The following is an 11,069-nucleotide window of genomic DNA, read 5'->3' as shown; positions in this document are numbered from 1 at the left end:
CCCACCGGAGGACTCTCACTGTAGCTCTCGTTTGGGCATAGGCTCAGAGAGGTGATATACTCCCCAAGGGTACAGCTGATAGCAAGTCTGGAATTCCAACTGGGAATCCCGGACTTTGGGCCAGTCATCTTTCTTTTTCCTTTTCACGCTGCAGTGTGAATAAATAAATGTTTTTATATTTTTATACCTCAAGTTCCTTTGGGGAAAAAACCAAAAAGTTGCTCAATGTCTTCTCAGAGCCTACTTGGCCACAGCTGTCCCACCTGTTCTTTTAAAAACAGACTAACTTGGTCTTCCAAAAGCCTTCTTGAATTATAGTTCATTATGCTAAATCCAGGTGCCCGCAGTCCTTACTGGTACTGTCCATCATCTCCAAAAGGTGAGGACGGTCACCGGGTGGAGGGCAACTGGGAGGGATTGACAGCAAATGGAGTGCGATTGGGAAACTGCACAGAGGCAAAGACTGTCAAAGATAGGGAATGCCATCCATTGCCGCTGGCCCAACCATCGCCGCCAGCCCATTTCTTGCGGTTAAGGCACCGCTGTGCTGGAGTTCCAGGATCTTCTCTGCCCTGGACTGTAACCGTACGTCAGCCAATCATGGGAAACAGACCTCCCCAAACTGCACAGCTGCCCCTGCAGCTGCGGCACCTGGGTGTTAATGCTGTCAAACGCGCTCTTAGTCAATGGTTGACTTCCACCGGAGAATTCCCCAGACCTGTGATCTCTTGGAAGATACCACCACCCATGGTGCCCACTGTGAGGGCCCCACCACAGTCCTCCACAATGGGCCAAGGGCAAGGTGCTGGCACGGACTCCTCTGGCTTGGCTCTGGCGGGTGAGTAGTCATTATTTACATAACAGTGGCCTCATCAATTTCCATTTCTTTGCAGAGCATAATGTTGCAGAAATATCCATGGAGAGTCCATTGAATAGCTTTAGTAAGCATTTATGTAACTAAGGCCCAGGTTAAGAAGTCAAACCAGGTTCCTGATCCCAGAAGGCATCCACACACCTCACTGCACGCTTCTGTCCTGCAGTGAACATCAGGACCTTGGCTTTTATGATGATAATGGCTTGTTTGTTTGTGTTTGCTTGTGGTTGTTTCATTCTGGTTGTTGCACTCAGGGTTGCCCAGACTTGTTGGGAAGTTGTCTAGAGACTAAGCTCCTTGAGGGACCATGCCTGTCACCAGAAGGGACTTGTTCTGGTTACTTTGTATTACTGTCACATAGATATCACAAAGAGCTGACTTAAAGAACAAAGATGTCTTTTCTCACTGTTGAGGAATCCAGAAATTCAAATTCAGCATGTGGCTATAGGGGAGGTGTCCCCCTTTCTATTTAAGCTTCTGGCACCTGCTAGCAACTTTTGGTATTCCTGGGCTCACTGGAGCTCTCTTTGTAGATGGCCTTCCACCTGCAGTATGTGGCTCTGCCTACTGTGTTGCCTGGATCACTCAGAGGTAATTTGGTTTAGGGGTTGCCCTACGCTGGCACGATCTCATTAATGTAACCAAAGGCAATCCCTATTTCCAATAGGACCACTTTTGCAGGGGCTGTGGCTGGGGCTTGGATACATGTTTTGGGGTGACCCAATTCAGTCCATACTTCAGTTTAATGCATAATTACTCTTCTGTTCAATGTTTATTGAGCACCCCCCAAGAGCTTAACCCGGGGGTTCTGAGGAGACAGAAATAAAAAGTAGGCCTTCCCTCAAGTTAGAACAACCTAATGGTCTTCTTTGGTAATCTGTATTATTTATTTGAACTGTTTTATTGGCACATAATTTACATAGCATATGATTTAATAGTTCATGCAATCATATCAAGAAGGAATTGTACAATCATTATCATATCAATCTACCCCCCCTTGGCTAAATCACCTTTAAAATGAGTTATGTAACCACAGCTCTAGTATTCCCCCCCACACACACACCTTCATTTCCCATTCCTGAAATCCCCCTTCCCTTCCTGTCCCCCAGTCCCCAGCCCTGCGTTCCTTATCAACCCTGCATCAGTTATTATCACTATACATCCATTGCTCCTGTGGGTCACAATCTGGGAAACCCAACAGAAACAATAAAACCCAAATCAAAATAAGGTGGTAATCATAACACAATAATAATATGAAGACCCAAATGCAAATAATGAGTAAGAAAGAAAAGCCAGGGAAGAAATGTCGGTCATGGAGCAGTAAGAGATATTTGCACGCAGAACTGACTCAGGTCCTGCCTATCGGAAGGTCATCTGGCCAAGAATCTGTAGTATTTTAAATGAAAACCAAGGGGACCCACGACAGTCCTGGGATGGGGCTACGCGACACCACTCAACTTTTACAGCGGCTAAGGCTCCCTTCGCCTTCTCATCCAGGTTGTCCTTCTCTGCACTGGGACAGGTAGCAGCAGCTCTTTGTCTCGAGCTTGCTAGCATGTCGGCAGCTGGAATTTGTAAACACTGATCATCTTCAGAAGTAAATCGATTATTCAGTGTTTCTCAGATTTGAAAATTTGTAGGCTCTGGAGACTACGTCTGCACGTTTCCCTTCTCAGAGACCCTACACGGAAAGCTCGAATGTCTATATGACCAACAGGCATTGAGTACTAATGCCAATGTGGAAATCTCAGGACAGTAGTCATTTGCCAATGGTCATCTGTGAGGTTAGGAAGTTATTTAGAATGATTTTTTAAAAGACTTTTTTAAAAAAGGAAAACGGGAAAATCTTTTCATAGAGAGCAATAAATACTTGAGAATATCTCTACCAACCTCAACTGAGAATTGGCATATGCACTTCCTTAAAGAAAAGATACGAAAGTCCATATTGACTGGAAATTATATCTAGACCCAAGACCAATCTTTTTTTTTTTTTTTAATGTATAAGAAAGCACTTTGTATCAAGAGTAATTCTGTATCCAGAAGTCATCTGGTCCAGTTCAACTCACGACCGTGGGCCTGATGCTAGCCAGAGCCTCTTCAGACTCATGCAGCTGCAGGCCAATGACACAGAAATGTGAAGCAGGATGCAGGCCAATCTGGTTTGGGATGTTACCAAAGACGATTGAAAGCATCATGGACTGCCCATTGAACAAACAGGTCTGTCTTGGTAGAGGTACAAACAGGATGCTCTGTGGAAGCAAGGGGAGCCAGACTTTGTCTCATGGATTTTGGACATGTTATCATCAGGAGAGACTAGTCCCCGTAAAGGGGGATGGTACTTGGTAATGAGGAGGGGCGGTGAGAAAGAGGAAGACCACTCATAAGATGGGTGGATGCAGTGGCTACAAAAATGGGCTCAAACATAACGATTGTGAGGACAGTGCAGGATAGGGCCGTGCTTTGCTCTGTTGTACACAGGTGGCTAGGAGGCCGAGCTGACTTGATGGCCCCTAACAACAACAACAACAACAACAACAACACATGCCTTTGAAGTCGGACTGCCTTCCAGCCGTGTTTAGTTTGCATTCTTGTGGCACCTATTGATTCTGTGCTGGGGTGGGGGACAGATGGCTCAGGATTATAAATCGTCCCTGGATAATCAGTACATAATTAGCCATATTCAAAACCAAGAGACTTGTCTTTGCATCCCCAGTGGAGTTTTGTGTTAAATTCCTACTGAAGAACTGGGAGATGATGTAGTTTTGAAATCTGGTTGTTTGAGAAATGAACTCTGTCACTCTTTGCTCTGTTTGGCATTTCTCAGACCACCAACCCCAGCAGATAAAACTCACTGTGCCAGTTTGACGTGGGTCCCATCTAACATGAGACAGAGTTAATGAACTTGGGATGGGACACCTGTCCTTGCAAAGGGGATCTGGGCTGAGCACCAGTTGTATCCACTGACTTGCCAAGAGAGTAACTAGAGCAGATATCCTTGAATCCCTTAACTTTAGTTTTGCTTGTTGGCATATCTGGAGGCAGTGCTGGTTCAGTGATAGAATCTTGGCCTTCTGCGTGGGAAACCTGGGTTCAACCTTGCCAATGAACCTCATGAGCAATCGCACCCGGGTATCTTTGGGGGCATATGTTTGCTATGCTGCTGAACAGATTTCAGTGGTGTTTCCAGACCAAGATAAACTAGGTCTACTCCCCCAAATCAACTGATGAGAATCCGATGCATCACAATGGTCTGACTTACAGCCGTTCATGGGGATGACACAGGGCCAGATAGTGCTTTGTTGTATTGTATTGTACATGGGGTGGGCAGGAATCGGACCAACTTGACAGTAGCTAACAAAACCAACAAAGATGGTATCTGGCGATTTACCAAAGGCCATGTGGTTTATAATGCTTATTTTAGATTGAGTTATAGTGAGTAAAGCATGTCCTCTCCCCGCAAAAATATTTATCATAACTCAATTAGGCTTAGTGGTGGGAATTCTGGACTGGGGAATAGACACATGTGGAAAAGAATGAGCCAGGACTGGCCCTACTGGACCTGACTAATTATAAAAGGGAGGGAGACAGGGAGGCTGTTTATAGCCAAGAAATTCTCTAATCCAGCGAGTGGAAACAACAGAGGGGTTTCTGGAGAATGGTATTCTTCAGGTCAGGTTGGCAATAGTACAGTGGTTTAGAACAGGGCCCAAAGGGCCCCAGAACCACTTCAAGAATTCCAGGCTCTGGGTCCATGTCTGTATAACTTATCTACACGCTTTCCACGGAGAGTGATGGGATTCCTGATAGTCACTGGAGGTGCCCTGTCTCAAAGACTTTGCTGACAGGGCTGTCTAAGGCAGGGACCAACTGGAGCTAAATTTCAACTCAAATAGCTAATAAAAGGAAAAAATAGCATTTCCAATGGAGGCGCTCAAATGAAGAGCGGGTTCCCCAGGGACATTCTGTTATTTTGCTACAAACTAGTTGTTGCTTCATCTTGGTTAGAATCAAGCTTTTCCCTGAAGTATCTGGGTGGCTTGGTGACCTTCACGGCAATTATAAACGCTGTCCAGAGCGGGCGCCAGACGAAAGGAGCTGTCCCTGTGGTCGCTGTCCCCCTGTGCTCTATCGACTGGCAGATATGGCACAGAGAATTTCAAGCATAATGATTGCTCAGTCAACTGGATAAAATCTTATTTCTAAAAGCTGTTTTCTTTCGGAGCTAATGTATTTGTTCCCGACTCACTCTGATCACTGGGGCATCGAGTTGGAAGGAACAGATTGGAACTTATTTTATTGATTTTTCCTCCCCCGTCGTATTTACCAAAGGTGAGAGAGAATTTCTCTTTGCGGAGTGTTGTTCAGCAAGGAGGAAAGGTAGGGTCATTGGGAGATTTGGGTTGAGTCCATTTAGAACAATCACTGCCTGCCTTTGCTGCCACGGCACATAAACACCTAGGAAAGGATGCCCTGGCTGGAGCAGCAGAGTGGCTTCACTCGATTGGCTAGTGAACACAGTGAACTTTTCTCGCTGGTCCTGGCTGCCGAGGTTGTGTGGCAGCTCAGCTGCTGACATGGAGGTGATTTCAGCGGCCTCTGCCACAGGCCTTGGGGGCAGTCACCAAGCTTACCCACACTACCGGCCTCTGTCGGGGGCCAAGGCCATCCGCTTAGCTTCAATTCGGTTGACTTTCCGGGTTCAGCCTTCTCCTTATTTCCTCCTCAACCCCCATCTTTCACCAGGAGAGAGATGTTCAGTCCGGGTCAGAAGAGCTTTCCTGGCGACTCACAGGAGCAAGGTGTCAGACCAAAACAAAACAAGAATCACCACCGCAACGAAACAGAAACACCTCTTGCCCGTTCATCTTCATCTTCTGCAAGGACTCACTTTTTTTCTACAGGAAATTGTCTAAAAAAATGAACAGTAAAGATCATGTTTAGGATATGATTGTCACCCAGCCCTAGTTTTCATTCCCAAAATGACTTCTAAAGTTAGGCAATGTGAAAACTTTGATGTGCACGATGATGGAACAGTCATTGCTGACTGCAGTACTGCACAGAGTTGGTGGCTTGACGTGCAGTAGCTCAGAGGAGCTTCTCATTCCCAGGTCCAGTTGAGGTTCTCATTCCCAGGTCCAGTTGTGGTCCCTCTGGTTCTGTCTCTCGGGACTACACTTGTGTTTCGAGTCGAACTGTGTTCCTGGGGTCTTTCAGTAGTTGATGGTCAGGTTGTTCTTCTGCAGGGATCTCTGGGTGGACATAAACTTTTTTCCCCCTTCAATACCTGGTTTTATTTTATTTTTTATAAATCGTTTTATTGGGGGCTCTTATAGCTCTTATAACAATCCATACATCAAATGTATCAAGCACACTAGTACATATGCTGCCATCATCATATTCAAAACATTTTCTATTTGAGCCCTTGGTATCAGCTCCTCTCTTATCCCTCCTCCACCTCCCACCCTTATGACCCCTTGATAAATTATAAATTATTGTTTTTTCCCACATCTTACACCATTCGCTGTCTCCGTTCACCCATGTTTCTGTTGTTCATCCCCCTCAGGGGCTGGGGGTGGTAGGGATATTCATTGACCATTATAATCAGTTTCCCTTTTCCCTTCCTTCTCCCCCCTACCCTTGTGGTATTGCTACTCCCATTCTTATTCCAGAGGGGTTTATCTGTCCTGGATTCCGTGTGTTAAGAGCTCTTATCTGTACCAGTGTACATACTCTGGTCTAGCCAGATTTGTGAGGTAGAACTGGGGTCATGATAGTCGGGGGGAGAAACATTAGAGAACTATAGGAATGTTGTGTGCTTTGTTGGGGCTATACTGCACACTGGCTGGCTTGTTCCTTCCTTGTGACCCTTCTGTGAGGGGATGCCCAATTGTCTACAGATGGGCTTTGGGTCTCCACTCTAACCCCCTCATTCGCATTGATATGATTGTTTTGGGTCTTCTGATGCCTAATACCTGATCCTGTCAACACCTTGTGATCACACAGGCTGGTGTGTTCCATGTGGGCTTTGTTTCTTCCCTTCTAGATGACCACTTTATCTTCAAGCTTTTAAGGCCCCAGATGCTATATCTTTTGATAGCTGGGCACCATCCACTTTCTTCACCACATTTGCTTATGCACCCACTTTGTCTTCAGGGGTTGTGTCTGGAAAGTGAGCATCACAGAAATGCCAGGTTATCAGAACAAAGTGTTCTTGAATTTATTGAGGGTGGACTTGAATAGAGGCCCAATGTCCATCTGCTACTTTTATACTTAATATATAAATATATGTATGTAGACCTATATCCATGTAGTTCTATGTTAATATATTTGCAAACATACATATTTATATTTATACTTTTATAAATGTCACTTGCCTCCTCGTTCTTTCCTTTGCTTCCTTTTACTTTCCTCCTGTCCCACTATCAGGACATAAACTTTTGTCCTTACAGTTAGCATCCAAGCCCATGAACAGTAGTAAGGATGGGCTATTAACGAAGAACCCTAAGACTTCAAAGTTCATGCTCTGATGCTCTGACTCATTGCCTGGGTGCTCAGACCATGAACCCCACAGTGGCAGCTCTTTTGTGATTTTGGAATGTTGAGGTGAGACTGTTGGACTCCATGAAGCTGAATGAGCATTCTCTTAGCCTATGCCTTGGATGGGAAAGCAGAGAACATTTTCCCAACACTGTCCTCAGAGAATCTTCCACTCCCAGAACTCTCAGAGCTACGTAGTTGGAAGGGAGGGGTGGGGGTCAACACAAGGTAAGAAGTAATCCATAAATCCAATAAGGCAGTTAATTATCTTCCATTCGTCATGTTGATGAACACATACCCTTTGAGGATGATGTGCACATTTCTCTTCACCTTTACAAGTTGTTTTCTATCACCTGTTCTTAGTGAGTGGGGATTTTCACAATCAGGGATGATTAGAGCCTGAAGGGCATTGATTGCACCTCTGGGTTACTCTAGCATGCTGTTCTGATCACTGTGGTGACCCTATGGTGAAGCCCGAGGGAGGGTGCCACTGGACCATAAACTCAGGACCCTACCTAAAGCTCACCGATTAGGTGTGTCAGCAGCACAATTTAATGAGATTTTTACTCACACATTTTAGACAAGTTATCAGGAGGGACAAGTCCCTAGAGAAGGACATCATGCTTGGTAAAGTTGAGAACCAGCAAAAAAGGAATTGACACATGGGTTGACACAGTGGTTGCAACAACGAGCGCAAACATAGCAATGATTGTTAGCATGGCAAAGGGACTAGGCAGACCAACGCAGCATTAAAGACATCGTAGCATTGATAAGCACAATTGCTGCTGCGTACAGACAGGGACATAAAGGTAATAAAACAGTAGTCCTCAATCTGGTTATATACCAGACTCATTTGGAATGCATACCAGTGCCCTAGCTTTCCCCAAGACCAATTAAGTTAGCAGCTCTAGGAGTGGGGCCCAAGCATCTGCGTGCTCTAAAAGCTCTCCAGGTGATTTTAAATGTGATCCAGGGTTGAGAGCACTGGACTAAAGCTAAGTCAACTGTGAACACGGGCTAATAAACTGTGTGCTAAGTAAACAATGATACACGTGGGAGGTTGGTCATTAGTGTGTAATTCAATTGACCAGCCAGGAAGAGGTCTTATTGGAGGCAGTAGGTTGCCCACTTGAGAGATTGGTGGAAGGCAGGTAAAGGAACTGTGAGGAACGAGGGATACATTTTTTTTGGTCAGACAAATAGCACCGGACTTTTTTGAACTGTGATTGAAACATTGACTGATACTATGCAGGGGATGGTGTCAGAGGGCAACAATCCCAGTTAGGCGATGGCCGTGGTAGTGTTGTGTGGAGGTCGGGGAGTGTATGGGTAGAGGCTCAGATGGGTTAGTGGCAGTTGAAATTCTGACAGCGTCATTGGGACAGGATCCCAGGCCTTGGAGACATAAAGGGCAGTGACAATAGCCTAATGTTAAGGTTGATGGTCACGGATCTAGAAACAAGTGGGCAACAAAGGCCTCATGAGGTTACCAGGAAGGTCAGGTAATTGTAGAGATTTCCATCTTACTAGAATCTCTATTGATGCTGCTTTCTGAAGTTTTTGACTTGGATTGCTTTGATAAAAAACAAAACAACAACAACAAACACTTAAAAACATCTGCAACAGTGGAAAGAGAGTTAGAATTAGGAGGAAGATAAAGGAATATGTTGCTAATTGCTACCATGACCTCCTTTGTCATGAGATCAGAAGAACTGGATGGTGCCCAGCGATCATTATGAACATTTTGATCAAAGATTCCATAGCATAGTCTCCATCCAGAGGGGAAAGATGCACAACATATTCCCATTGCCATCAACTCAATTCCAACTCATAGCAACGCTATTTAGTTTCCAGGGTTATAAATCTTTAAAACAGCGGGTAGCCTCAACTTTCTTCCAAGAAGTGGCTGGTGAATTTGAACCTCCAACCTTGTGGTTAGCAGCCCAATGCTCACCCAATTGCACAATCTGGGCTCCTTTGAGATGCACAACAGGATTTCAAATGATCATGGACCCTAGACTTTGTGGTTCCATAGAGAGTGGACGAATCTCTGAAACTATTGCCCTGAGATCATCTTTCAAACTTAAGTAAAAAATATCCTTTGAAGTTTTCTTCAAATCAAATATTGGCTTATTTTAATTAGTGAAAACTGTCTGCCTTGGACATTATGTTTATGCCAATGGGGGAGGAGCAATCGGGGGAAAGGAGAGTGAGGAGGTTTACACAACTTGGAGAACGTCATCAATGCCACTGAATTGTTCATGTAGAAATGATTGAGTTGATGTATGTTTTGTTGTATATAGTCTCTATAAAGCAAAACCGTGGTCAAGTTATACAAAATGATAAAAAGTGAGGGTATAAAATATTTGTTGGCATGTTCTTCATAGTTTATTTATATGCAAGCCCCCACCCCCCCTGCCAGTCCCCACAGTGTGGGAGGACACGGAAGTTTGGAGGAGGAGGGGCTGCAGGAACCTAAGTGGTACAGTGCATAATGTGTTGAGATGAGGCTTTCTACTCCTATAAAGAGCTGTAGTCTCAGAAATCCACAGGGTCACTATTGAATGGAATCAAGTTGATGACAGTGAGTTTGAAGAGCGGATGCAGAAGGAATAAATAAACCTTCATTCCTTGTGCCTTGTTGGATCCTGATTTCTACATACCATTGCTGACAGAGGAGATAGACAGAAGTACTGAGCTATCCTTGGGTTTTATTTGCTCTGCATGTGCATAGGTACTCGTTGTTCATGCACTTATGATGCTTGGGAGCTTCCAGGTCTGAGAGGCAGGATAGAGGGAGAGAGAGGTATACACCAAAGCAGACCCTCATTGGCAGTTCATGATATGACCCGGTTTCCCATTAACCCTTAATGACCACAATGAAGAAATGGTGATAGATAATGTACATAGTGATCTAGAAGACAATGTGATACCTTATTTAGTAAAGTAAAACTTTGCCTGCAACCCTCACAGTATTGTTATGATCATGTTAGCTAACGTAGTATGTAATAACAGTTAAGGTATTTGTATTCTCAAACTTCAGGATATTAAGCTATGTTTCAGTTGTATTGCCATATTTTTTGTGTGTCAGAGCCTGTTGTTTAATGTGAAATCACTGACGCAATGGAGATGAGGTACTGCCTCTAGGAACAGTAAGTTTTGAACATTCCCTTATAAAATTTAAACATGGACCGGTTTACATGAGTTCCTTAACTATAGTCTTCTTCCCTGCCCCCTTCCTCCAAGCAAAATGATGAGACCAACTTCTGACATATGGAAGAATCTCAGCAGTGCAAATTGTTCTGCAGAAGAAAAACAAAACATGATTTGCAAATGCTGTCACGGAAAATGCTTTGTTTTGTTTTTCCAAAGGCTACAAACAGAGCTGAGCAGGCTCCGTCTGTGAGGGTTGTCTTGTGACGGTGCAGGTTACAAGTGAGGGGCCCGGGGTGGTGAGTGTGGCACATGCTGTGCCCAGGTTCACCACCCGGATTCTCATGACACCGGCATTGCCACCTTGAAAGCCAAGAAATCACATATTCCAGGGAATATCACTTCTGCACTCCTATGTTTCAACTTTTGTAGACAAGATGACACCTGGGTATCAGTAAACACCTCGGTCAATTTCTTCTAAGAGCCATGAAAGCCACCTTAGAAA

At 44.6% G+C, this 11,069-nt stretch overlaps 1 pseudogene; it reads right to left on the bottom strand.

Moving 5' to 3' along the window:
- Nucleotides 1-350: 350 nt before the first annotated feature.
- Nucleotides 351-11,069, bottom strand: part of LOC142431037 (mitochondrial import inner membrane translocase subunit Tim17-A pseudogene) — a 43,092-nt pseudogene continuing 32,373 nt past the window's right edge.

This window comes from Tenrec ecaudatus, chromosome 17 (genome assembly GCF_050624435.1).
Source record: "Tenrec ecaudatus isolate mTenEca1 chromosome 17, mTenEca1.hap1, whole genome shotgun sequence".
In the NCBI taxonomy this organism is placed as follows: Eukaryota; Metazoa; Chordata; class Mammalia; order Afrosoricida; family Tenrecidae; genus Tenrec; species Tenrec ecaudatus.
Note: the sequence above shows the minus strand (reverse complement) of the source record. Positions and strands in the feature narration are given on the sequence as shown.